The sequence below is a fragment of the Panthera tigris genome, chromosome F2 (genome assembly GCF_018350195.1).
Source record: "Panthera tigris isolate Pti1 chromosome F2, P.tigris_Pti1_mat1.1, whole genome shotgun sequence".
NCBI lineage: Eukaryota > Metazoa > Chordata > Mammalia > Carnivora > Felidae > Panthera > Panthera tigris.
Window position 1 is genome coordinate 68,199,089 of NC_056676.1, and position 27,972 is coordinate 68,227,060.

The window sequence follows — 27,972 nt, forward strand, 5'->3', positions numbered from 1 at the left end:
TGTGGTTTCCAGGAGATGCTCCTCTAAGAATTCCATTTTGTGTTTCTTTCAGACAAAGTAAAAGAAACTTGCATCTGTTTCTATGCTTACCCCATGTCTCCATCACGATGATCTGTTTTGCTTTCTGCATCTGGATCAATCCATTTTGCTTCAGGGAATAGCCTTCTGTGTTAGTCCCCAGATTCTGCCATTGTCAAAGAGCCTGTGGGAAGTGGAATTAACCTGGTTATGGTATTTTATGTCATTTTATTACTGAGAGTTTCCTTGTCATTAATGTCACCCTCACTCTTTTGCACCCAAGTCACTCTCCACCCAAGTCTGGATTTTAATATTTCTCCTGATTGAACTACTTAAATAAACTTAATTTTAAGCTTGCTTTTACCACAATCACTCTTAATAACTGCTATTGTCCCTTATAATTACAGTAACCACTTTGGCTCTGAGTGACTCATAACATTAGCCTTTAGTCCAATAAACCCTGGCAACTGTATTTGGCAGAAGATCTAGAGTATTAGTAAGAAAATAGCTATGATGGCTGGGTCTGGTGGGTCAGAGCTATACTGAAAACTCAGTAAGATTAGGGATTCTCAAGATAATAAAATTAAAGGTTTCAAGCAACCCCAGCTAGATCTTGAGATTGGGAGGCAGTTTAGGAAAACCCTTTAAGTTTATAGTCTGTGAAATCGGACTATTTAAACCCATCTCTGCCACCTGTAGGCCTTATGTCCTTAGGCAAGTAGCTGAAGTTTCCATATTTCAATATCCCCATCTGTAAAATGGGTACAATCAGATGCTTACGACAACTGTTTCAATTGCTTCCATGCTGACTGATCTGTAACCAAGCCATATCACGTGTTAAATATTTTAGATACTGCCCTAGCCACATAACCATAAAATAGCCATATCTTTAAAAGGTTTTGAACGGTTTCAATTTTATTTCTTTTATTCCAATTCTATTCGTATTTTTTAACTTTAATTTTTATCATTACTTATTTATTTTTAATTTGAGTATGGTTGACACATGATGTTTACATTAGTTTCATGTGTACGACATAATCCATTCATTCCACAATTCTCTATGTTATGTGGTGCTCACAGGTGTAGCTACCATCTGTCACCATGCAATGTTGTCACACTACCATTGCCGTATTCCCTATGCTGTGCTTTCTTATTCCTAGGACTCATTTGGTCCATAACTGGAACCCTGTATCTCTCACCTCCCTTCACCCACTTCGTCCATCCCCACCCCCCTCCCCTCTGGCCGTCATCATTCTCATCTCTGTCAAAATAACCATAACTTATGATTTTTGTGTGAAGATTCAGTAAAGATTACTTAACCGAAGTAAAGCCTTTAGTATTGTACCGAGTACATAGAAAATACTCAGAAATACAGGCTGCTGTTAGAATTATTTTCATTTTTATTATTACTTTTCAGAGAGATTTCATCTGGGTCACAGATTTGTTCTCTCATAAAATCCTATGCTAACTATTAGAAATGTGATTATTATTCCATTGTATAGGTTAGAAAACCAAGACTCAGCGTGGTTGAATATTACAAAGCTAACAAGTGGGAAAGTGAGATTTAATCCTGGTCTATTCTTAAAACTTTTTACTACACCACATTACTTTGGACCAGAGAGAGCATTTATAACACCCAGAGTAAAATAGGGTTAGGGTCAGAATGTCCATAATTGTAACAATTATGAGAGACGGAAAAGGAATTAAAGAGCACTGAGCATAAATCCCATCCCACCAACAACTCAAATGTGCTCTCACAGTTCTTTGTTTTAATTATAGAACAGGACCTTAAATCCTATAAGTTCAAGTCTAGTCTTGGGAGCAAAGGCTGCAGAGGAGAGAACATGTACTCACACCTTCATTGATATGCATGAAGTACAAGAAAGAAGAAAGCAATTAAAATCTGTAGCCTTTCTTTTTTAAGAAATGCAGTGTATGCCGTGTTGTGTCACCTAGATCCTTCCCTGGAGGACCAAGGTATCTATTCCCCCAACTGCTGGGAGTGTTGATTGCCGCCAGCTCTCAGCTGAATCCCCTTGGAACACTGCTATGAGATGAAGAGAACCCACTCTTCCAAGGTCAATCTCCTTCCTGGACACAGCTCACATCCAATGACTGGTCAATACCCAAGTACAAAGGACTGCAGATTTCCCCTGCTCTCTGAAGTAGCTCTTTCTTATGCAAACTTTTGTAAGCAGAAATGGGGTAAAGCAAAGAGTATCTCCCTGCTTTCTGAAAGTTCACAATATGCCACTCTGCTTTTAGGAAAGACCTACATTAGTATGGTAAAGGCTCTTTTTGAAAAAGCAAAATTCCTCTTTGGATTTCTTCCAGTTAGCAAGATAGATACGAAAGTAGGTCTTCCTAAATGTGATGTGGTGCAAGAGGAACTTCTGGAAAGTGCAGGATACCTGCATTCCCCTTGCATCAGTGGGGAGGGGGACAACTCCAGGAGAGCATCCAGCCCCAGAACTGCCGCCTTTGTTGTGAGATCCCAGGCTGCTAGGGTCTCCTTCTCTTTCAACTTGCTCCTCTGCTTTCACGACACCACAGTTATTCACCCCAACAGCATTACCCAGTGCATTTACTGCACGCACATCAATGCCTCGGAGTCTATTTCCTAGGATACCCAAACTGCAATGTGGGGTAGAGCGTGCATCTTTGTTGTGGCAGATAATTCCAGCTAATCTCCCTATTTCCGAGAGGGCTCTAATGACTTATCAAATATTTGCTGTAGTATCAATGAATACATCAGGGCTTAACAAATATCAGGAGCACTTTCATGAGCATCAGGATGCAACTATTTTGTTGATTTCCAAGGAGTAACTGAGCTGTCGTCAGAGGCTAAGTCTGTGGTCTTGGCAGAGATCCAGGTCTCAATGAGCACATCCCTTAGCATTACTTTATCTCCAGGGTCTTGAAGGCTCAGGACAGTGTGGAAAAGTCTTAATGACCATTCGCCAAATGGCATTTAGGGAGTTTCTTCCTCCCAATTTATTTATGACTATACAAGGCTCCCAGAGCGTTCCTGTTAGAGTTGGGTCCCTCTGGTCCTAGGTCGCCCTCCAGGTTCCATGTCAATAAGAGAACATTCCTGAAAGTTGTCTGGGTATAAAGATCACACAGCACATCACTGTACTTCGTAGGGGTGTCATGTATGAAGGGCAGAGAACAACCATCTTAGGGTTTTAGAACTTGGGTGATGTGTCACATTACGTCCACATCTCTGACCAAGTCTCCGCACCTCTGGTGATTACAGCCACGTGTCTTACTCTTCACTCCTGAAAGCCACCCCCTGTTCTCTGCCCTGAGAATCCTGCAGGTTCTTTAAGGCTTAGATGAAATGTGGCCTGCATGCCATCTAGTCACAACTGATTACTTCTCTAAGGAATATTACTAAATATAAACTTCTTCAGAAAGCAATTGAACTTCACCTGTTCATAATTGTAGATAGAGGAATTTAACTTCTGAAAGTCTACTGGAAGCAAATAATCCAAAAGGACATACCAATCTTTCCATATAAAGTCATAAAATTCCTAAGCATGACCATTAGAAAAACTCTAGTTTCCTTTTTACTCTTTTTCAGTAGGATTTCAGCTTCATCAGAGCAAGGATCATCATGTCCAGTTTCTTCACTTCTATGTCCCCAGTATCTAAAACAATGCTTAGCACATGGTAAATGTCCAATTAATATTTAATGAATGAATAAACGACCCTTCCAATGTGCAGAATGTGTAGCGGAAAAATGAAACTGTGTTGAGACACAAAGAAAACTTGCCTAAAAGGAGGCTACTAACATATTTCTAGCTGGAAGAAGTCAGCATTGGAAAGATGCCAAATTCTCTAATAATCTATGAATTTAACCACATTTCCACTTGCAAAACAAATTGACATTTTTGTTTTAGAACTTGAAAAATTATTCTAAATTTCAGCTAGAAGAAAAGAATAAAATAGCCCTTTCGTTTTAAAGAAGAGAAATAGGAGAGGTTTTGTTCTGCTACATGCACCTGCACACTTACGTACACACGCGGAAATCACTGTGGTGCAGGACGAGAAGGATAGTTGGCCTGGTGAAGGAAGAGCTTGAATGCTGTAAGGTATAAAAACACGAGATGTGTTCCTCCCTGTTACTGTTAACTGTTACTGTTGAATCTTCCTTTCCCACTGGTTAGCAGCCATTTGAAGCATTACAATTATTAAAACAATCTATTTTCAGTCCAGCCCATTCTAAAGCTCTAATCTCAAACTTCGCCTTCCACCTTTCCTCCAGTATAGACTCAGCTTATGGCTCTGGGGCCTCTGAGAGGTGGAGAAACGTGTGAAGTCTTCTCTAAATGTCCTTCCCCTGCCAGCACACCAGTGAAATCCATTCTGTGAGAGCCATAAGCCTGTATTTTCTGTGGAAATTTCATCTGCTACTAAAGAAGTTAGTGAACTCCCAATGAATCTATTGTATATCCAGGCCTAACAGTTAGGTTCTCAGTGACTCAGAACGACAATTTTTTATGCGAGTAAAAATAAAAGCAGAGATTGGGCCTTTTAGCACCTTTCTGAAGATACAGCATGCAACATTAACTCCATTTTTAAAAACCCAAGTGTGAAGAGCATAAAAGGAATGACATTAAATTATCAACATGTACCATCTTCTCTCTCCTACTTCTCCCAAAGGATAGAGACATATTACTTGCCAGGTCAATTTGGGATCCTCCTTTATTTATATAGAATACAAGAGTAAGGCAAAGGATAACATAAAACATAAAAAAGGCCTGAGCCAAAAAGGCCAATGTTAGAGGACAGATGGGGCTGTTTCAGCTGAAGAGAATAGGGGTTTTTGAGGTGCATGGAGTGGGAGACGGAAGAGATTTGAGACAACTGTAGAGAGGGAAAGAGAAATTGACAAGGAGTGATACGGGGAAGGGGGTTTTTAAAGCAGTTTTGCCAGCTTCCAAGAACACAGCCACCACTTTAGAATCTTCTGCTACCATTACTTTTTGGGTTTTTTTTGAGAGGTACTATATTAAATATTTCCATTGTTTTTAATTATTTCTAGTTACCGGACTATTGGTTTTTATGTGACTTTACAAAGCACTGGTTGCAAAGCAGTTGTGTTGTATAGGCTACATGAATTCTTTCACTTACCAAACATGCCACCTGTGTATTCTGGTCAGGAAGAATCATTCCAAATGCTTATGATGCCCTGATGCAGAGATAGTAAAACAATGATCTCTGAATGAATGCTCTGGTGGTTTCCCCAAAAGTTCTGTAAAACAAATATTGCATTGAAGTTATTTTCATTCTTAATAGCCTTGAACTTATCCTCAAAAATCCTAGGTTCATGTTTTAGTTTTACTTGTTAACTGTGCGACCAAACTGTGAACTTCCTGAAGACAGGAAAGATGCTTTATCATCTTTTAATGCTGCTAGAATTTTAGCAAGTGGCCACCTGGGGCACATAGTAAACACTCAATATAGGCGGATAAGTGTGTAAGGCTTCAGTCATATCCAAGAAGTCCTTTGGTTGTCTTTATAAAGTCCCGGGTTAAAGATTCCTCCTATTATCATTTTGAATTGGTTCTTGAAGAATTTAATTACCTACAAGTTGGGCAGGTATGACTCTTCCTTAAGTGGTCATATCAGGTGAAGATCTGCACTCCCCACACACCCTGAACGCTACCTTAAATAAGAATAAATATTTTGAGTTTGCTTGAATACGTGAAGAAATGAAAGAGGGAAAGGGAAAAATATACAGGAAGGAACAGAGAAAGGAAATAATGAGAATTCAAGGCAATTCTTTAGGGAAAAAAATCTATTCCAACAAATCCTTGGTTGAAGTAACCAATCAACATGTCCAAGAAACCTGTAAATATTATTTTTTCCTATGTTGGAACATCTCTAGATGTTTTAGGCAGACTACTTAAATACAGGAAACAGGTAATACACAGGCTTCCATTTTTCTCCTCTTATCACCATGGTTACTCTTATTTAAATTTATCAGCAATGTTGGACACTTAGTAATGTGCTCATACTGAAGAGACTAGATATGTTTATAGAGGATGAAGATTGCTAAACTATTTTTTTCCAGCAGATCAAAGCATTGCCAGTTTTTCCCTTCTACCTTTTTCCTACAGAGGGAAACACATCAAGTACCTTCTGAAGGTTCTCTGTTCCATCCCCAAGGAACTTCTCAGTAATGTTCTTTCATCATAAATTGCTGGGTGTTCTGAAATGTTTTCTCCCCTGAAGTTATAAGTCACAAGTTTCTGATGTTTTGTCTAATCTCTCTCTCAGCATACTGATTCTCTGGAGACAAGTGTCATGAAAATGCTTTTGGATAGATAAAAATGCATTTGCTCCTTTGTCTCCACTGACCCTGTTATTCAAAGAGTCAATATCTGTAGAGATGGCAGGTGCATTACCTGAAACATGGATTTTTCTTCTCCAAGTATTGTAATTATTGATGCTTTGGACTCTTCCTGCTTTATCCGTCATACTAAGGCTATCCTTGAAAACATATTGCCTGAGTCTGGAGCTCATAAGTCAACATCAATGATAATAGAAAGCATTTATTAAAGACCATTAAGCACTTACTCTTCTAAAAGTGCTTTTTTGTGTAAAAACTTTTTCAATCCCCACCACAACCCCAGGAGATCAGATCTACTACTATCCTGCTTTATAGATGAGGAAAATGAGGCACAGAGAGGTTAAGTAATTTCTTATTTCAAATATAGCAAATGGTAGAGCAAGGGATTGCAATGTGGCATTTCCTTATAGATAGCTCCCTCGCTCTGGAACATACTGCCTCCAATGGCAGGAAATGGCATATAGGCAAGATTTTTTAACCCGTATGTAACCTTCAAGGCCCCTGAGGATTGCATATAAAAATGTCTATACACTGATATGCATACATGTTTGTGGTTATGTGTGCACATTTCTGAGAAGAGACTCTACTGATTTCATTCAATTCTCAGAATGGTGTAAGGTTCCATAAGAAATGGTTCAAGAACAATACAGTGAAAAATAGTCTAGTGTTTGAGATCTAACAACTCATGGTTGTCACCCACTTTATTAAGCTATTACCAGCTTTAATTTTCCTGGTATGTTGTGCAAGGAATAACAATGCCAATGACATAGGGTATTGTAAGAACAAAATGATGGAATGCATACCCAGCATCTAGAAGACTGTCTTGCATATATATCAAATAAGTACAGGTCCCTTCCTGATCCCTCTAGAAGCCTCTAGGTAAAGGGGATGCTCCCCATCGATCATGATAAGTAGAGATGTCTTCATCTGCTTTCTTTCTCAGGGTCCCAGTGATCTTTCCTAAATATTGCCAGCCCAGAGCAGTAATTGTGAGTGTAGGTCAAGGGCACAATTCTGGTCTCTGTTCCAATTCTCACCTTTACACAGATGATATTCAAGTTTTCTCTAGGCCCAGGTGAGTCTTTTACACATTTCTCTTGGCAGAGGACCAATTAGGAAAGATAACAACAAAACAACAGCCTAAACCTTGCCATATTTGGGGTACAATTGATACTGCCTTTCTAAAAAAATTGAAAACATTCTGCATTTCAAGGGAAAAGCAGGTTAAGCAAAAGAAATTGAAATGTGACTGTATTGCTCTTCTATGGCTGCTATCAACAACTTACTTCAAATTTAGTGGCTTAAAATCACAAAGATTTGTTATCATATATTTCTGAAAGTCAGAAGTCTGATGTGGGTCTCACTGGGATAAAATGAAAGTGTCACCAGGGTTGCATTCTTTTCTGAAGGCTCAAGGGGAGAATCTGTTCCCTTATCTTTCCCAGTTCTTAGACACTTGCCTGCATTCCTTAGCCCGTAGTCCCTGCCATATCCAAAGCCAACAATTGCCAGTCTGGTCTTTCCCACTCTGACATTGACTTTTCTTCTGCCTCCCACTCTACTTGCACTTCAGGGTTCTTGTGATTACATTGGGCCCACCTGGAAAACCCAGGATATTCTTCGTATTTTAAGGTCAGTTGATTGGCATTCTTAATTCCCCTTTGCTGTGTCAGATAACATATTCACAGGTCCTGGGGATTAGGATGTGGACATCTTTGGAGGGCTATTATTCTGTCTAACACAGTTACCTTCTAAATTAGGCCTATCATGACCACCCTATTTAAATTCCAACCTACCTGCACCTTCCTGATCTTTCCTATGAGTTTCAGACATAATTGCTGCCATAAAAGTATGACATGCCGGGGACATATATTTTATGGGATATACGGATAAAGGAGTCAAGTTGACCTGGGTTTGAATCCTACTTCTGCCATTTTTAATGTGATAATCTTTAGAAAGTCTTAGCATACATGAGCCTCAGTTTCATCGTTTGGGAAATGGTGATAATACTTCAACTGCACAAGGTTGTCGTGAATACCGAAGAGGACAGTGTATCAGATGTAGCTGGCACAGAAACATACATGGCAAGTGCTCAATATTTATTTCCCTTCCAGCTTTCTTCTTCCTCCACCCTCTAATTCCAATCAAGCCCTGTTCCTTAATATCATATGAAGTATACAGTTTAAGGTTGAATATTGTTTCACTGCCTATACTACAAATTGTTTATCCATTCATTCATCCATGAACACTGGGTTGCTTCAAACTTTTGGCCATTGTGAGCTGCTGCTATGATCATGAACATATAAATATCTCTTTTGAGACTCTACTTTCAATTTTTTCAGATATATACCCAGAGGTGAAATTGCTACATCATATGGTAATCCTCCCTTTAATTATCTGAGGGACTTTGATACTGTTTTCTGTAGTGGCTGCACCATTTTCCATTTCCACCAACAGTGCACAGTGGTTCTATTTTTTCCACGACTCGCCAACACTTGTTAGTTTCTGGGGGGTTTTGATAGTAGCCATCCTTATGGGTATAAGGTAATAGCTCACTGTGATTCTGATTTGTATTTCCTTAATGATTAGTGTTTAGGCATCTTTTCATAGGCTTATTGATCATTTGCATATCTTTGGAGAAACTTTTCTTCAAGTCTTTTGCCCATTTTTTTGAAAATTTTTTGATGTTTATTTATTTTTGAGAGAGAGAGAGAGACAATGTGAGTGTGAGAGGGGGGCAGAGGGAGAGGGGAGAGGGAGACAGAATCTGAAGTGGGCTCCAGGCTCTGAGCTGTCAGGACAGAGACCCACAAACTGTAAGATCATGACCTGAGCTGAAGTCAGAGGCTTAACTGCCTGAGATCTCCAGGCGCCCCATTCTTTGCCCATTTTTAAAATTGGGTTATTTGTTCTCTTGTCGGTGAGTTGCGGGTATTCTTTACACATTCTGTGTATTAACCCCTTATCATATAGATGGTTTGCAAATATTTTCTTCCATTCCATAGGTTGCCTTTTTGCTCTGTTGATTGTGTCCTTTGATGCAAAGACACTTTTAATTTTTATGTAGCCCAGCTTATCTGTTTTATCTTTGTTGCCTGTGCTTTTGTTATCATGTCAGTAGTGAAAATTATAAGTCCCCCTTTAACTCTAACACACCCATGCACACACATAGGCACACACATATGCACACACACACACACACACACACACACACAATCACAAGAGCCAAGCATTTAAAAAGAAGCATTGAAGAAATCGCTGAAGCCACTACCACCAAACAAAAGAGCAGACCAAAAAAACCAAACCAGGGGCACCTGAATGGCTCAGTTGTTTAAGTGTCAGATTCTTGATTTTGGCTCGGGTCATGACCTCATGGTTCATGAGATCAAGCCCCACATAGAGCCCTGCACTGGGCTCTGCACTGGGCATGAGCCTGCTTAAAATTCTCTGTCCCTTTCCCTCTGTCTTTCCCCTGCTTATGGGTGCATGTTCTCTCTCTCTCTCTCTCTCTCTCTCTGTCTCTCTCTCTGTCTCTCTCACAAAAAATCCAAAACAAAGAAAGAAACTTGTCTATTTTTGAGAAATCTCCTTCTTTTGTGATCAGAAACACGCCACCTTCATTTCTTACGCCGTCTTCTCCTTGGAAATAAACGTAAGGGAATAAGAGCAGCTGTGCTACAATCCTGGCAAGAACAAGGAAGTTGGAGCCAGTAAATCAATATTCTTGCCATTAACTAGCTGTTTGACCTTGGGCAAATCATTTTCCCTTTTTAGGTCTCATGCATTGTATCCGAGATCCCTTCCACCTTTAATGCTCTGTGTCCGCTTGGTTTCTCACGTGCAACATAAAAGACCATATTCTTGGTCCTATCTCTTGTGACACCATTGTTGGTGGGTTTACTAGCAAACAAATGTCCCTCTGACCACTCTCTTGAGTGCAGTCTCCCTAACTGGATGAGAGACAGTGGGATTTTCTAGCCAACTGCTAAATCTTTTATTATGGTCTTCCCACGCCAGGTGCCAATTGATGGGTATCAAGATAGAGAGTTTAAAGCTGATTTGTGACCCCCTTTTGACCCTGTCTGCAGGTGTCTCCCTGCCCCCCCCCCACCCCCACCATAGTCATTCCTGGCTTTCAGACCTCCTCCTCCAGCTCTTTTGGGGAGTCCTGCAATTTTACCATTGATCACTTGCCTCAACTTGGGTTTGCTCTCTGTCTTTTCTTGTCTTGGGCCAAACCACCCTTTCTTAGACTCTACTTTTATACCTGCCCATCTAAGACCACCAAGGTCATACCCATCCACTCTCAGAAAAATGACTGTTTTCTGTATTTCTTCTGTCTGAGATTGGTGAAAACTTTACTCATAAAGTCAATGTCTGGAGCAATTCTGATCCACTCAAATTCAGAATTGTCCTTAGAATCTAATATTCTAGATCCCAGGTGAGCCAGAATCACATAACAATCGTGATCTCAGCTCAGACCCAAAAGTACTCACTATTCCCACAAATAACTTGATTGATGCTATCCGAGCTAGTTTAGATTATAATTAGAAGTTTTTCTCAAGAAAAACTTGATGAGCCAACTTTTATTTCAATACATTCCTAGCCTGTTCTTGTTTAAAACTACTGCGGCAGAACTTACAGTGGGTGGTGACAGGTGTGCAATAAATAGAAATAACAGATAATGCTCCAAGCATTTTCATTTGTCTGTAATGTGTTATCACACTTAAGTTTGAAAATGAGAAGTTCTGATGTTGGGAATTAGTAATAACCAAACTCCAAAGTCACAGAAAACACACACACACACGCGCGCACACACACATCCTAAACCCAGAAGACTACTAAAGAAACTTCCCTTTGCCAAGTTTCCCTGTGTACTCACATACATGCACCCGCACATGTGAGCACATGCTCTTATACATGCACACACACACACACACACGTTTCTTTACATGAAGAAATGTACACTCTTCTACATCATGATGCTAAGTGCCAACCTAAATCAGGTCACTTTTCTTTCAGCAAGTGTGTTGTAAAATACATTTTATTTTGGTAATGGAATAAACATGGATACTCAAACCTCTAACGAGGCAATGACATCCCTTTGACACCTACTGATTTCAAAATGCCATCACCAGGGTCCTGAATGGGGAACTAGATTTCAACTTGGGAGCAACGTTGTGCTGAAGATGAGTCTGCGTCCCGGGCGATTGTTGCCTTTCTCCTTGATTTGAATTCCTAGCCTGACTCTAACATATTGGGGAAGACAGACGCTGGCAGAAGAGTAGGCACGGAGAACAGTGAGACCACCCCAAAATGAGGCAGGGTTTAGCAGCAAAGTCCACCAATCTGGACTGCACACTAGGAAGCATGCCAGATGGAAGCTTAGAACCCCCAGGAGAAGCAAATCAGGCCTTTCTGATAACCCGGAAAGACACAACTAAGACAAACAAAGACCAGTCACAAGAGCAACAAAAATTAGAAGACCAGGTTATTGCTTTGGAGCTGACATCACAATCAGAACTATACATCATGGAAACGTTGTGCTTTCTTTCTGGATACAGAAAGACTAAGTATATTGCTAACTGGGACCCAATTGACCAACGGTGGATTTCAGACTTCTAAGACTTCTGTGTTTTCCATCATGCTGGTTGAAGAAAGCCTATGAAGTAACTTGAATGTTATGCTGAAAGCGTTTCAACTTTATTCAGTAGGCAACAGGGAGCCACTGACATTTTTTGAGCAATAGACTGATGTATTATCACCTTTTGGTAATGTCTTTTCACTAATGAATTTGGTTTGTTTTTGTCCCAGGAGGAGAAGGATACTGTGGTTAATCTTTTCAAATCCTTTTTTTTAGAAAGAGGGAGACAATAAATGTATAGAAGTATAAACAACAAAAAATAAACAAATACATAAAGTGTGTTTCCAGTAAATACATAAATAAGTAAATAAATAAATAAATAATAAATCCAGAGAAACAAGAAGCATGAGTCATATAAATCATAGCCAACCAGAGTTCCAAATAATTTTTCCCTACAAAAGCTCTTGATAAATGGTCAATAAATGTTAAGTGGGGTATTATTTTGTAGTTAATTTCCTTCATTTTTGAGTTTTGTTCTTCTAAGTGATTTCACCAACTACTTTATAATTGTGGCATGTAGGAACATATCCATAATCTTTTTTTTTTTCCTACAGCAGGAGTATAGTGCAAAGATCTTGCTTCAGAGAGCTAAGTGATTTACTGGAAGACCTATGAGACGATTCTGAAAAAACAATTCAGATCTCTTGAGCTTTCTACTTTTTTAAAGTTAACAGTTAGTGGTGGAAAAGAACATTCAATTTGATTGAAAAGTAACATACATATGATTAAAACATTTACAGTCCAACGGGCTGTTAGGTACCAAAATTTACATTTATTTTTTTCTGCAATGGTAATAATTTAGCATCAATTAACACTATATTAAAAAAAAATCCTTTGTTTTATCTTTCCTGTCTTTGTGGAAAACTCCCTCTTTGCCTGCTGATTTTTGACAACCTGTTGGAAGGTAATGATAGCACAGATTTTCCTTTGAGCCATATTACAGCACAGTTCCCTGACAACTTTGTCTCTGGCTAAACAAATCATCTGCGCCCTGCCTGATTTGTTTCCATGTTTGTAATTCAACTGCAATTTGTTCCTTCCCATGGTTAAATGAAAACCTGGTCATCAGATGCAATCCTTCCTGTTTGAGAGTCATAAATAATACGTTTCTGAAGTGCAGCACATAAATATTTTACTAACCACAATATAGGTTTGTAGGATAAGGCAGAATGAAAGTGGTAAAGATTTCCTATGGATTCATTTTTACAGGATTTAGATGCCATGTTATGGTTTGGTGCGTTCATTAGGCTCATTAAGAAACTGTTTCTCATCTGAAGAAACAGAGTAATATAAACCTGTGCTTCTCAATTCCTTGACATATCAGGTTTACATTTGCTTCCTGGTTGAGTTTGGATGTAATATATATCATCAAGTATTCCCAGGCCTGATTTTAATTCACTCACTGCCATTTGTTTTTCTACATAGCAGTGTTACCTTCTGGGCAAATTAAGAGCCGCTGTAGAATAATGAAGTTTATACTGAAAATAAATTCTTCTTGCTGCCGCTGGGCCAGTCACCTGAAACCATAAAAAGGAAAAAAATATGCGGAGATTTGAGGAGGGCACGGGCGTGCTAATGAAGAGTAGTACTGTAAACATAATTCTTCTCTTCTCCAAGTTAAAAAATTTTGTTTAAAAATATATTCCCTCTGGTCCAAAAAGCTATTTCCCATGTCCTATGGTTTCTGTTCTGTAGGTGTCCCGAAAATAATTGGGTATTTAAAGAATCTCAAAAAATTGCCGATCACAGAGCCAACCGCCTCTTGGTACTTTCCCTCTGAGGCTCTTATTAATTTTTAATCAGCTCGCTGCTATTTCAGGTCTTTAGGACTCCTGTAAGTAAAGGAAAATGCTGGGTGGGTGGCAGAGGAGGAGAGAGCAAATAAATGCAGAGGGAAGTGGGCTCTCCAGAACTCAGAGACAAAGGCTGGTGTGGTCTCAACAAAGACAGAGTTAAAGCAGTTTCAGGGGAGAAAACCACTCCCTCAGCTACACCATAGGTGAGCATAAGAATCCCATTTCTCTCCGGCTGCTTGACTGGTATAGACCGCGTGCATTCTTCTGGCCTTTTTTTCCCAAAGATGAATGGCACTCCTTTTGTTCTCAGAAGGGCATAATGACCTGATCCTCAAGGAATTTTTCTACTTTTTCTACTTTTTCTAAGAGATGCATAAATCCTGCCCTTGTCTCGAACACCCTCTCTCATTGTTCTTCACCTGGAAAATTTTGCACAATGTCTAGCATACAGCAGGATGTCAACACATACTTGTGCAGTTAATGTTTCCCTCTAATGTGGAGGTGCTATTTTAGACCATAAGGGGGATCTTGGTCATTTCGAAGGCATTTACCAACGTCCCCTCCAACCCTCTAGTGGGCATGACGGGTAGCAGGCTGCACTGGGACTCTTGGTTCCCATGGGAAGGTAGTTCTTCTGAGTGGACTTTTCCTGTTTCCCACTTTCTAAACTGTAGAGTGGTAGAAACCATATTTGGCAACACAGGACTTAGTAAAAGGCAGGGACAGTGATCTGAAACTGAGCAACTAGATGTTTTTCTTTTCAGTCTTTTCATTAATTACGGTATAAAGATACTTCTCCCAAACCGAGGTTAAATTTTAAAAGACTTTGGAATAATGGATGTTTTTATTTTATTTATTTATCTACTTACTTATTTGTTTGCTTGTTTATATTTTAGTTATTGGTCAAGCTCAAACGATTATTTTCAAGTATATAAAAAATGATTTTCCAGAAAAAAATTAAACATTACCTCCTTAAGAGTGAACTTTTTGGGAGAATACTTAAAATAAGAGTATAATTTTTCATTTTTCTACTATACTGCAAGCTCCTTTTGAGAGCAAAGGCTTTTTTTTTTGAGAGAGAGAGAGTGCGTGCACACGAGAGAGAGAGAGCACACGTGCAGAGGAGAGGGGCAGAGAGAGACAAAGAGAATCTTAAGTCATCTCCATGCTCAGCACAGAGCCCAAAGCAGGGCTCCATCCCATGACCCTGGGATCATGATGTGAGCCAAAATCAAGAATCACATGCTCAACTGACTGAGCCAACCCCTAGCAAAAACTTTTTGTTTGTCTATTTTGTTTTGCTTTGTTTTCAAGTCCACAGCTACAGGAATGAGTGGAATAAATAGTTTATGGTTGGTACACATTAAATTTCTATAGGTAAATGTGGGGCAGAGGGAAGGTGGGAGGAAAAAGGGGGTGAGAAAAGAGAGCTATAGGGAACTCTTTCTCCTCCAAGAATCTGTTATGAACAGGCCACCTATTCCTGAGAAAAAGAAGGCTTAACATGACACAGGATATAATAAGAAAGTCTAGAAATGGTCAAATATTGATCATGTATCAGAGTTAATCTGGGAAGACCTCACATGAGGATTTTAAATTTCATCTCCTTGGTTGGAAATTAAGTAGCAGTTGAGGGTTTCACTGAGGTAATAGTGACATCTAAAAAACTGCACTATTATAATTGTACAATTTGACACATTTTGAAATATGTATATGCCTGTGAAACTATCACTACAGTTAAGATAATGAATATATCCAATCTTCTCAAAAGTTTCCTCATTCCTCTTTGAAATCTTCCCCACATGTCTGTTCCCACTCCAGGCCCCAGGCAACCACTGATCTGATTTTTTACTACAGAGTAGTTTGCATTTCCTGGCATTTTGTGTAAATAAAACCGTATACTATATACTCTTTTGTTGGTTGGCTTCCTTCACTTAGAATAATTAAATTGATAACCATCAATGTCTTTATGTGCATCAATAGCCCACTGCTTCTTACTGATGAGTAGTATTGCATTTTATGGCTATAATGTGTATGTTTAACTTCTTAAGAAACTTCCCAACTATTTTCGAAAGTGGTTGAGTCATTTACATTTCCACTATAATGTGTATGTTCAACTTCTTAACAAACGTCCCAACTGTATTCCAAGGTGGTCGAACCATTTCCACTTCTGCTGATAGTGTAAGAAAACTGTTCTACATCCTTACAAACACTTGATAGGGTCACTCTTTTCATTTTAGACATTCCAATGGAAACGTGTGGTTTCAATTTTCATGACCTTCATGATTAGCGATGTTGAGAATCTTTTTAATATATTTTCTGTGGTGAAGTGTCTGTTCAGGTACTTGACTCATTATTTTTCAGGGCATTGTTTGCCTTCTTATCAAATTTTGGAGTCATTTGTATATTCTGGATAGAAATCTTTTATCTGATATTTATTATGAAACTATTTCCCACCAGGCTGTGACTTGGCTTATTATTCTTTTAACAGTATCTTTTGAAGAGAAGTTCCTAACTTTTGATGACATCCAAATTTATAACTTTTTAAAATATAGATTATACTTTTGGAGTCATACGTAAGAAATCTTTGGGGTGCCTTGGTGGCTCAGTTGGTTGAGTGTCCAACTCTTGATTTCGGCTCAGGTTATCATCTCACAATTTGTAGGATTGAGTCCCAGGTCGGGCTCTGCATTGACAGCACAGAGCTTGCTTGGGATTCTCTCTCTTCCTCTCTCTCTGACCCTCTACCCTGTCTAAAAATAAATATGTAAACTTTAAAAAAAAAAAGAAATCTTTGGTTGACCTAGAGTCACAAAAATTTTTTCCAATTATTTTTCTAGAAATGTTATAGTTTTGGGTTTTAGTCTGTAATCCATATTGACTTATTTCCATACATATGTAAAGGATTCGAGGCATGGATTGAAGTTCATGTCTTTATCAGTGAACTCAGTTATTCCAGCAAGACTTGTTTCCTCCACTGTCTTTTCTTTGCACTTTTTTTTTTTTTCAAAATTCAAATGACTGCATATGTGTGGGTCTAATTCGGGATGTTCTACTCTGTTCCATTGATATGTCTATCTTCAGCAAAACAAACAAACAAACAAACAAACAAACAAACAAAAACCCCAGACTATCTTGATTACTCTAGCTTTATGACACGTATTAAAAACTGGAAGATTAGGTCCTCAGACTTGTTCTTTATCAAAGTTATTTTAGGTACTCTCTGTCCTTTGCATTGCCATATGGATTTCAGAATCAGATTTCTGCAATTAAAAAATAAGACGATGTCTTATAGCACACGGTAAATACGGTTTTTTTCTAATCATGTAAGTCATGTAGTTGTATCACTAAAAATATCCTTTTGTGGTGGATGTCTCTTTAGCACTGTTTTGGAAGGACATTTTTTTTCCTTAGGCAAAGTCATACTGCAGCAAGGGTAACCGCAATAGCCACGTGGCTTACAATAACCAAGCCTCATTTCTACTGCAAGTTGACAGACAAGTTCTACTCCATATTGTTTTCATTTCAGACATGGGCTGAAGGAGCAAACCTCTGTTTGGACAGTGCAAGTCTTATAACAGAGGAGGGAAGAGAGATAGTGCTACCACTCAATGGTCCTTAAATTTTTGCTGAGAAGTCACATGTCACATCCATTCACCTTTCATTGGAGAAAGCCAGACACATGGGCAAACCTGACGTCAATGGAACGAAAAGAAAAATTCTCAGAAAGAGGGCACAATAGGAAAAGGGATGTAATTATTTTTAACATAATAAACTCTATCCAGATACAAATTAGCTCTTTTAATTGGCCACTTTCAGAATTGTGTGTCAATCTGTGAATGGACAGGATTGATTTAATGTGGAATACATTTTCCACGGGAAGAATTAAGGTATCCCACTTGTTTTGCCATGTGTGGCAACGCCTCCTTTTCTCCCCAACTTGACTCCTCTTAATTCCATTTAAGAAGCCTTCGGGCTGGCTACTTTGACTTCATAGCCTAGTGTCATATTACATATTTCTGGGGAAAGTGGCACTATTCTTTCCTGTATCATTGTTTTGCCCATCATTTTATCCCTTTCCTCCTATTATTTAATATTTTCTCAGAGATATTTACAGAAAATTTACAAACATGTATAATTCAGTAAGTAACCGATTCTCCCTAAATGGAATTAAACTTAAGTGAGAATAGAGAAGTGGATTGTCTGGAATCCAATAGGATAATTACCATAAAAGCCATCCTTAATTGAATGCTCAATGTGTGCCCGTCATGATTCTAAATGGCTCACCTGCATTTTCTCATTTAATGCTTCCAGAATGCTATTAAGTAGATACCATTGTTATAATGTGAATAACAATGAAGGAATAGGTGCACAGAGATGTTAAATAACTTGTCTAAAAACTCACAAGTACTGTATTTGAACCTTGATTCAAATCCAGGCCTGATTCCAGAACCTAAGTCTACAACAGTGTAATTCAACAAGATGACCTTCAAATAATCTCAGAGTTCTTAACTGACAATCCCTGACATTTTAAAATGGGCAAAACTGAAATTTTAATATCAAAATGAAACAGTTCATTTTCTATGAGATCACTTTTATCTGGACAAGGTAGGCTGTTGATCTCAGGCTAATTTGGGGGAAATTGCCATGTGGATGAGTAAACAATCTAAATTATAGTACATTATAAAGCAATGTATAGAGGTATTACTTTAAAATTCAGATAGAAACTGGAATTTATCTAAATGAGCTGTGATTAGGAGTTGGTGGCTGACACAAAGTCACTTAACAAATATTAGTTGCATCACAATTTAATTATAACTTCATTCCACTTAAAAAGAAAGAGATTTTAAAATCCTCAACGAAATACTATAAAATGAAATCCAGCAGCAGATTAAGAGGATTATACATCTTGACTAAGTGGGATTTGTTCCAGGAATGTAGTAAGAAATCATTCTATGTAATAAACCACATTAATAGAATGAAGAAACACACACACACACACACACACACACACACACACACACACACACACACCCCTCAATTCATGAAGAAAAAAGCATGTGACAAAATATAACACCTTTTCATGATAAAAACACCGAACAAACTAAAAAGAGAATACAACTTATTCCACATGATGTATTGATGGAAACCCACAAGTAAGACCACATTCAGCTAAAACACTGGACATTTTCCTTCCCCTTAAGATCAGGAACAAGACAAGGGCGCCTGAGTGGCTCAGTTGGTTGAGTGTCCACCTTTGGCTCAGGTCATGATCTCAGTTTGTGAGTTTGAGCCCCATGTCAGACTCTGTGCTAACAGCTCAGAGCCTGGAGCCTGCTTCGAATTCTGTGTCTCCCTCTCTCTCTGCCCCTCCCCTCCCCATGCTCTCTCTCGCTCTCTCTCTCTCTCTCAAAATAAATAAACATTAAAAAAATTTAAGATCAGGAACAAGACAAAGGTGGCTGCTTTTGTGATATGTATTCAATATTGTATGGAGGTTCTAGCCAGAGAAATTACATAAGACAAAAAAAAAAAAAAAAGGAATCAACCAAAATGGAAAGAAAATAGTAAAATTATATTTTTCCCATTTGATATGGTCTTAAATACAGAAAATCCTAAAGAACCCACAGAAAACACACTAAAGCTAATAAATTATTTCAGCAAAGTTGCAGAATAGAGAATTGACAAAAACGTGTTTTGTTTCTATATTCTTCTAAAGAGCAATCCAAAATGAAATTAAGAAAACAATTCCGTGTGTAATTACCAAGTGTGATGTTGGCGTCAAGGTAGACATACCGATGGATGGAGCAAGCTAGAGTCTGGACATAAATTCTTTATTACTAGGGGCCAAAGACAGCTGAGCATATAGGTGAACCTGAGAACTTCTGCATTCCCAAGACTAAAGTATCAAAATATTTCATCAAAATGTTAGCAATGGATGAAACTCTAATATCTATAATGTCTTTTTATCCAGTGGTATTTAAGATGTGCTAAGTTGAGCCCTGGCACTTGTGAAGAGTTGCTTGAAAGCTGTCTAGAGAGATGGGGGTGGGGGAGAGAAGTCACGGTGGCTCCGTCTCACCACAACCACTTCAAACAGAATAGTTCCATTTTCATCTATTTTGTTTGTTTAGTTTTTAAGTGTTTATTTATTTACTTTGAGAGAAGAGAGCAGGAGAGGGGCAGAAAGAGAGGGAGAGAGAGACAATCCTAAGCAGGCTCCCTGCTGGCAGCGCAGAGCCTGATACAGGGCTCGATCTCACAAACTGTGAGATTGTGACCTGGGCCAAAATCAAGAGTCGGACGCCTAACCAACTAAGCCACTCAGGTGCGCCCATCTAGTTTGTTTACTGTGTCTCCCAACAAGGTTTTGCTGGACATGTCAAAATTTACACTAAGTTTAAAGGGGCCTGAATAGAAGGCTCTCTCCTATTTGCCTTTAATCCCAATTATGTTACCTTGTAAAGTACTGAGTGATGGCTGCCTTCCCTAATACTATTAGGACCTATAATTTTGTACCCTATAGAATTTGCAACACACTTAACTGTTTCATTTCATTTTTCTTTAAAGTAGAATTTATACACGGTGTTATATTAGTTTCAGGTATACAGTATGATTCAACAATTCTATACATTTCTCAGTGCTTATAACAATAAGCACACTCTTAATCTCCTTTATCTATTTCACCCTTCCCCCCATCCACCTCCCCTCTGGCAGCCACCAGTTTGTTCTTTGTATTTAAGAGTTTGTGTTTTTGTTTGTCTCTTTTCTTCTTTCTTCATTTGTTTTGTTTCTTAAATTCCATGCGTGAAATCATATACAATTCATCTTTCTGTGACTAACTTCTTTCACTCAGCATTATAACCTCTAGGTCCACTGATGTTGTTGCAAATGGCAAGATGTGTGTATACACACACACACACACACACACACACACACACACACAGTTGGGTTGCTTCCATATCTTGGATAACCCTAACACTTTTTATGATGTACACATACCTATAATATTCCATCATATATACACACATACACACATAAAGAAGATTAGATAGATAGATAGATAGATAGAGATAGACAGACATAGATTACACACACACACACACACACACACACACACACATACATATACAGTTGGGTTGTTTCCATATCTTGGATAACTCTAACACTTTTTATGATGTACACATACCTATAATATTCCATCATATATACACACATACACACATAAAGAAGATTAGATAGATAGATAGATAGATAGATAGAGATAGACAGACATAGATTACACACACACACACACACACACACACACACACACACACATACATATACAGTTGGGTTGTTTCCATATCTTGGATAACTCTAACACTTTTTATGATGTACATATACCTGTAATATTGATAGTGCAATTAATAAGGTTCCTGCTTTTCCAAATACAAAACTGAGCTAGAGAACCAGGTGGTAGCCAAGCAAAAAACCAAACTCAAGTTTATTTCACTCGAAATTCAATGCTTTTGGTATCTGCATCTCTAGAGCTTAGTATATTTTATTCTAAAATACTTAAAACGGAAAATTCTGGGGCTTTGGAACAGGGCATAAAGAATGGAACACTAATATTTAAAACTAGCTAAAGCCTGCTTTGTCCTTATGGATTTTTGGAATATAATTTGCTACTACATTGGGTTTTGCACTGATAGAGGCAAAAATAGTTCCTCTCCAAAATTTGTCTACCCAAAACTTGTGAATGGAACCTTAGTTAGAAATAAAGATTTTGTAGATATAATCAAGATGAAGTGATTCCGAATTAGGATGGGTTGTAAATTCAATAAAGCTGGTATCCTTACAAGAAGAGAGAAATTTGGACATACAGACATAGATGCACAGGGAAGAAGGACAAGAGAAGACACAGGCAGAGACTAGATGATGCAGGATTCCAAAGATTTCCTGCAACCACAAGAAGGTAGAAGAAGCAAGGAAGAATTCTCATCTGCCAGCTTGGGGGGAGGTGGGGAAGCCACTGGGACTGCTGACATCTTGATTTTAGACTTCTAGCCTCTAAGCCTGTGAAACAATACATTTCTGTTATTTTTAGCCGCCCAGTTGTGCAGATGCCCTAATTAGGAAACTAATACAGGATTTGTTTGGGAGAATATCTAGTTTCATTACCAATTCAATGGTCCCTGGAGTGAAATGGCTTCAAAATGAAAGATGCATTAGTACGTTTTCCCCAGCGTTTCAAGGGAAGGGAGCGCTTACTAAATGTGGATAAGGATGAGGTTAGAAAACAGGGAAGTTCTCCACAGGACCCCATCCACCAGTTTAGTGCAAAGAGTGCAAGTATTCAAAATTAGAGAGCTAGGATCTGTGAAAACTAATAAAAGGAAACCTCATCACTAAAATAGAATCAGGAAGCCAGCAGGGGGAGCACTACCCCCTACCACTCCTTGTCAATTGAAGACTTAACCGGAAGACTTACCCTGTAAGCAAATACTACTTTAACCACTACTTTACTTTCCCGGCAGGAATAGGAAAGGTTTTCCTCCTCCCCCAGCAATAGCCCAGCCAATGAGAGACAGCCACGACTCAGCCAATGAGAAGCCACCATACTTCAGAGTCCCACTGTCCTCCAATGGACCTTTATGTTTACCACGTTCCTCTTACCTCTCCCTTTTCTCGCCTTTGTTTTCCTGGATTGCCTAGAGCTTGCTTTCTCAAATTGTAATTCTCTGCTATTCTCAAATAACCCATTTTGCTCAAATAAAGTTTGCTGACAACTTTATTTTTTAAGGTTAACAGATCTCATTCTTGATTTGTAACCATCCAAAACTGAGACTCTGTGAAAGGTACTGACTTTCCCTAGGCCTTTTCTCTCTCCTAAAAAAAGGGAATCTTTCCCGGATCTACTAATTTTCAGAGGGATAGTGAGTATCTGAGAATAAAATGATTGTGAAAATGTTTTGAGCCGTCTAGCACTGTTCAATTCATTGTCACAAAGGACTGTGGAAATATAAGCCAACCTGATTATTTTAGTTTTCAATTACATCAGCTAGAATCTTCAAATATGGAGTGAAGAAATCAAATGGCTATTTGTTTCCAAAGTTTAACTTTCTATCCTTTTCCTAACCTAATTGCAGAGACTATGACAAAACAAAACAAAAACAAACAGAATTCCATGTTCTGCTTTTCTATTAACCTAGCTTGTTAAAGCTTCCACCGCTTCAGAAAACAACAGCCATAAAGCAGTGCAGAGCCATTGTAACCCTTAAAGCAGGGAATGAAACTTACTCTTCATTGTTGACTTAAACGGAAAATTAGCTGTTGTGAATACAATCAAGACAGGCGGCCAGCCACTTGCTTGTTTGCTTTCAGATCCATTTCCTGCTCTTTCCTTGATCTGTATCATGGGAAAGCAGGTCCTTGAAAACTACAGGGGTGTGGCGTGCCTGGGTGGCTCAGGTGATTGAGAGGTGGACTTCAGCTCCTGTCATGATCTCACAGCTCCTGAGTTCCAGCCCCGCATCAGACTGTGCTGACAGCTCAGAGCCTGCAGCCTGCTTAGGATTCTGTGTGTTCCTCTCTCACTGCCCCTCCCCCGCTGACACTCTTGTCTCTCTCTCAAAAATAAATAAATATTAAAATAAACCTACAGAGGTGTTAGAGGAGCCAGTTGAAATCCCCAGGGGCTGACTGAAGCAAGGGCAGATACAGGGTTGGGGTACATCTCCCTTTCTGTGCCCTGGTTGGTGTCTCTTTGTGGCTGCAGCACCTTCCCTCCCCTCTTCTGATACCTCTAGTCCTGGCTCCCACTCTGGTAGCACTCCCCACCCCCACCTCCATTTTCCCACCAGCCCTCAGGATGGAAGTGTCCTCCTAGAGTTTCTAATTTCATTTTTCACCTTCCCTTTTCTTCTTTCATCTCTTCCAGCATCCTTGTAACTAATTCCCTATATTAATGTCCCTCTATTTAATTTACTTGGCGTGTTTTTGTTTTCTGGATGGGCCCTTATTGAATCAGTAAGTTAAATTAGTTTGTCTCTGCATGGAAGAAGACATAAATGTTTCCAAGTTTTTCTGATTCTCTAGTCTTAGAAAAGATTGATTGCCCTTACTATACACTACAGCATGGAAAAAATACAGCCACGTGATTATTTACCCTGATATAAATGTATGTAACACTAGGAACACATAAATAAGTCTTTATTTTTCTCCTTTCTCTAGAGTGTCTTTGGAGACAATTATGAAAACAAACTTTTCAGAGGTGGCAGGGCTGGGTGGCAGGTAATTGAGAAGGGATGTACAGAATGTTCAGTTTTGCTTGGGAGTTTGCAATGTTTCTGTATATAATCACAGTGCACCTTCAATCCTTCTAACTGGTGAACTAGTGAACTAGTGAACTAGTGAACTCTTTCTTGTCCTACAAAATTCTGCTCAGATACTGCTAGCTGTTCACAAAACTGCATTCTCTTCTCTTCTTCATGATCACGCAACTACTTTACGTTTTTTAGCTTCCCGTGTTGGTAGGTATCGCCAAGTGCCTTAGTTCTAGGCATGGAATGTAGTATCACTTCCTAGTGATACTACCATTTCTGGGCGTAGTTTATAAAAATCTCTTGCGTTGGCTTATCCATGTGTCTTTTCCACTTCTGCCTGCTGACACAGAGAAGCACAGGATGATTTGGGGAGCTCTGCATTGAAGATGGCCCAGCACCTGTCAGTCTGGGTCTCTGAAATACTCCGTGGTGAGGAGTCAATCTACAGACCCATTCAATCACTGATACTGTTACATGAGCCAAAATAAACTTATACATCTGGGGTCTATTACTTATAGCACATAGCATGTTTCTAACCAATATACTCCCTCCCAAAGTCTTTCCTTAACTTCTGCAGAAGCAGTAGTTTCCTGTCTTAGTTTATATCTCTCTGGCAGCCCTTATCAATTGGATTAGATTAACTGCTCATAATGTTCTCTCTCTCTCTCTTTCTGTTTCTCTTTCTGCAGAACATGAGTTTTACAAGGATAGGGAGAAGGCCTCATCTACCTTGTATCCCCAGTGCCAAGCATTAGGTATGGAGCACACAAGGTCTCAAGAATTGTATGTTGAATTGAATGGACTGGAATTGGAGTCTTCCCTAGTCTCTTTCCTTCTCCCATCCTTCCTAGGACGAAAATCTTATCCCTGTTACCCTGACCTTTTTGAACCAATGTCCATTATTCGCTGCCAAACATATCGACCCATCCATCTACCCATCTACTTGAAGTTTTGAGACTTCTATATGTCAACCATTCCTCTGAGCCCCACTTCTCTACAGAACCATCACGTCTCTGAGCCTTATCCAGCTTCGTTATGGACCACAGACTGTAGTCTCATTGAAGTATTGCAATATCCTGGGGGGGTAAAAAATAAGTATGATGTTTTTTATGAGCACATAAGATCTCCCTGAATTAATACTCTGAGCTGTGTTTATTTAATTGAAAGAATATTACCAACCTGAAAACCTCTGATTTCTAAATTTAGCCATTGTTAGTTATAATCCAGGATTAAACAGCCTAACAACCCTGAAAACCCATGAGTCCCATGATCAGAACAAAGGTTAATTCATTGAAATACAGTTTGGGGAGGATATTTTAGCTGTAGAAGAACAGGAACAATAGAATAGCAGAATATGTCTTTATATTCTTTATTCAACTAGAGCAAGACTAGAAGGTACCTTTTTAATATCTATTTACCTCACGGGTACTTTGATATTAAGAATTATACAGATTCCTGGGGCACCTGGGGGGCTAAGTCGGTTAAGTGTCCAACTCTTGGTTTTGGCTCAGGTCATGATCTCACAGTTTGTGAGTTCGAGCCCCATGTCTAGCTCTGCACTGACAGCATGGAGCCTGCTTGGGATTCTCTCTGTCTCCCTGTCTCTCTCCCCTCACTTGTGTTGTCTCTGTCTCTCTCGAAATAAATGAAGCTTGAAAAAAAAAAAAAAGGAATTGTACAGATTCCTAATCTTTGCCATTGGAAAATAACTGAATCAAAAAAAATATCAGAACTGGAAGGTGCCTTTCAATTCATGTATACTAGTGGTCCCTACCATGCTGAATAATGTGAACTTTTGAAGTACATTTTCAAAGTTGTGGGCACACACACACACACACACACACACTCACACACACTTTACATACAGTTTCAATGACAGTATTCCCTGGAGGACATCCATGATCTCTCATCCATCCACGGAAGCCCATTAATGAAATCTTGTATGCACTAACAAAGAAGTGTGGATATCAGCTATGAAGTTTACTCCCTATAACGGTAAAGTGCAATAAATGCCACATTCATAAGTTTATCAATTTTTCCAAATTAAATTGCATCTACTTCTAGCTCCTACTCACTAGGCTTGTAGAAAAGTCCAGCTCAATCTTCATTAAGAAGGCTACCGCATCCATTCCCCCAGGATTATGTCCTGGGTCTTTCATAGTGCAGACCATCAGGAGTGTTTATACTAGTTACGGCTAATGTGTTCGTGGTCCAGGGCCACAAGCTCCTGTTGCCAACCCTGCGCAGGCAGTTTCTCCGTGTGGCTCTAGAAGCTCTCACTCCTCATGTTCTGTCACATCAGCATCACCAAGCCACTCCATCAGAGGTATTATCACCTCCAGGGGAAACAGATGATGGTGACCATGCAGGAGGATGGGGGACTGCTATTGGCTAATCCTTGAGTTCTCCCCACCCCTCCCAAATTCCAATTCCAATCCCAGCTCTAGGGGAGAAACTCTAAAGGTTTTCTCAAATCCTATAGCTTTCATCTCCTCTGCTCCACCTGCTGGGAGAGTTCAGCATAAATCATGTCACCTGCTTTTTGCAAATAGGGAAGTATACCTTAATTGTTGAGCACCCAGAGCAGCCTAGCTGGGTTCAAGCCCCATTTTCACGCTTACTAACTCTATGAATGCATTAGTTTCCCAGCGCTGCCATAACAAATTACCACAAACATGACTTTAAAAAAAACACAGAGGGGCGCCTGGGTGGCTCAGTCGGTTAAGCGTCCGACTTCGGCTCAGGTCATGATCTCGCGGTCCCTGAGTTCGAGCCCTGCGTCGGGCTCTGTGCTGACAGCTCAGAGCCTGGAGCCTGTTTCGGATTCTGTGTCTCCCTCTCTCTCTGCCCCTCCCCTGTTCACGCTCTGTCTCTCTCTGTCTCAAAAATAAATAAACGTTAAAAAAAAAATTAAAAAAAAAGAACACAGAAATTTATCATCTCGCGGTTTAAAGGTCAGAAATCCAAAAATCAAAGTGTCACCAGAGTTGGTTTCTTCTGGAGGCTCTGAGGAAAAATCTGTTCCATACCTTTCTCCTAGGGGTGCCTGGGTGGCTCAGTTGGTTAAGCCTCTGACTCTTGATTTTGGCTCAAGTCACAATCTCATGGTTTGTAAGTTTGAATCCCGTGTTGGGCTCTGGCTGTGACAGTGCAGAGCCTGCTTGGGATTCTCTCTCTCTCTCTCTCTCTCTCTCTCTCTCTCTCCCTCTCTCCCTCTCTCTCTGCCCCTCCCCCCCCCCCCCCCGGCTTGTGCTTTGCTCTCCTTCTCAAAATAAGTAAAAAATAAAAAGAAATACACACCTCTCTCCTAGCTTCTGGTGGTGGCCAGCAATCGTTAGCTTTCCTTGTCTTGCAGATGTATCAATCCAATCTCTGCCGCCATCTCCATGGCACCTTTTCTTCTTTTATGAGGACACGTCTCATTCAATTTTATCATTCGGTTTAATGCAGGATGATATCATCTTGAGGTTTTTAACTTAATTACATCTACAGGAAGCATTCTTCCAAATAGGTTGGCTTCACAGGTTTTGGATGGACATATCTTTTGGAGGATCACCCCTCAACGCACTACAACAAACTAAAAGCAATTTTTTAACTGTACAGTGTCCATTGTGACCTATTGTATAATGGGCATGATGATGATGATGATGATGGTAAACTCCCCCATAAGTTTACTGGGGATAGATGAGTTTATACATATAAAGCACTTAAAGAGTTGCTGGTAAATAACAAGTATTCTTTGCTAAACAATATTTGCTATAATGGGGAGTTAACTTCTGAAGAGCTGTTAATTTCTGCTCTTGGGTTAATTCAAAGCTCTCTTAACAAAACCCAAGACAAGAAAGC

At 39.3% G+C, this 27,972-nt stretch overlaps 1 long non-coding RNA gene across 1 annotated transcript; it reads right to left on the reverse strand.

The window, feature by feature from the left end:
- Positions 1 to 27,668, reverse strand: LOC122235109. Its single transcript, XR_006213238.1, has 3 exons — positions 27,427 to 27,668; positions 5,158 to 5,278; positions 1 to 202 (listed from the first exon to the last, which is right to left on the reverse strand). It is a non-coding gene; the product is annotated as an uncharacterized LOC122235109 (long non-coding RNA).
- Positions 27,669 to 27,972: the final 304 nt, after the last annotated feature.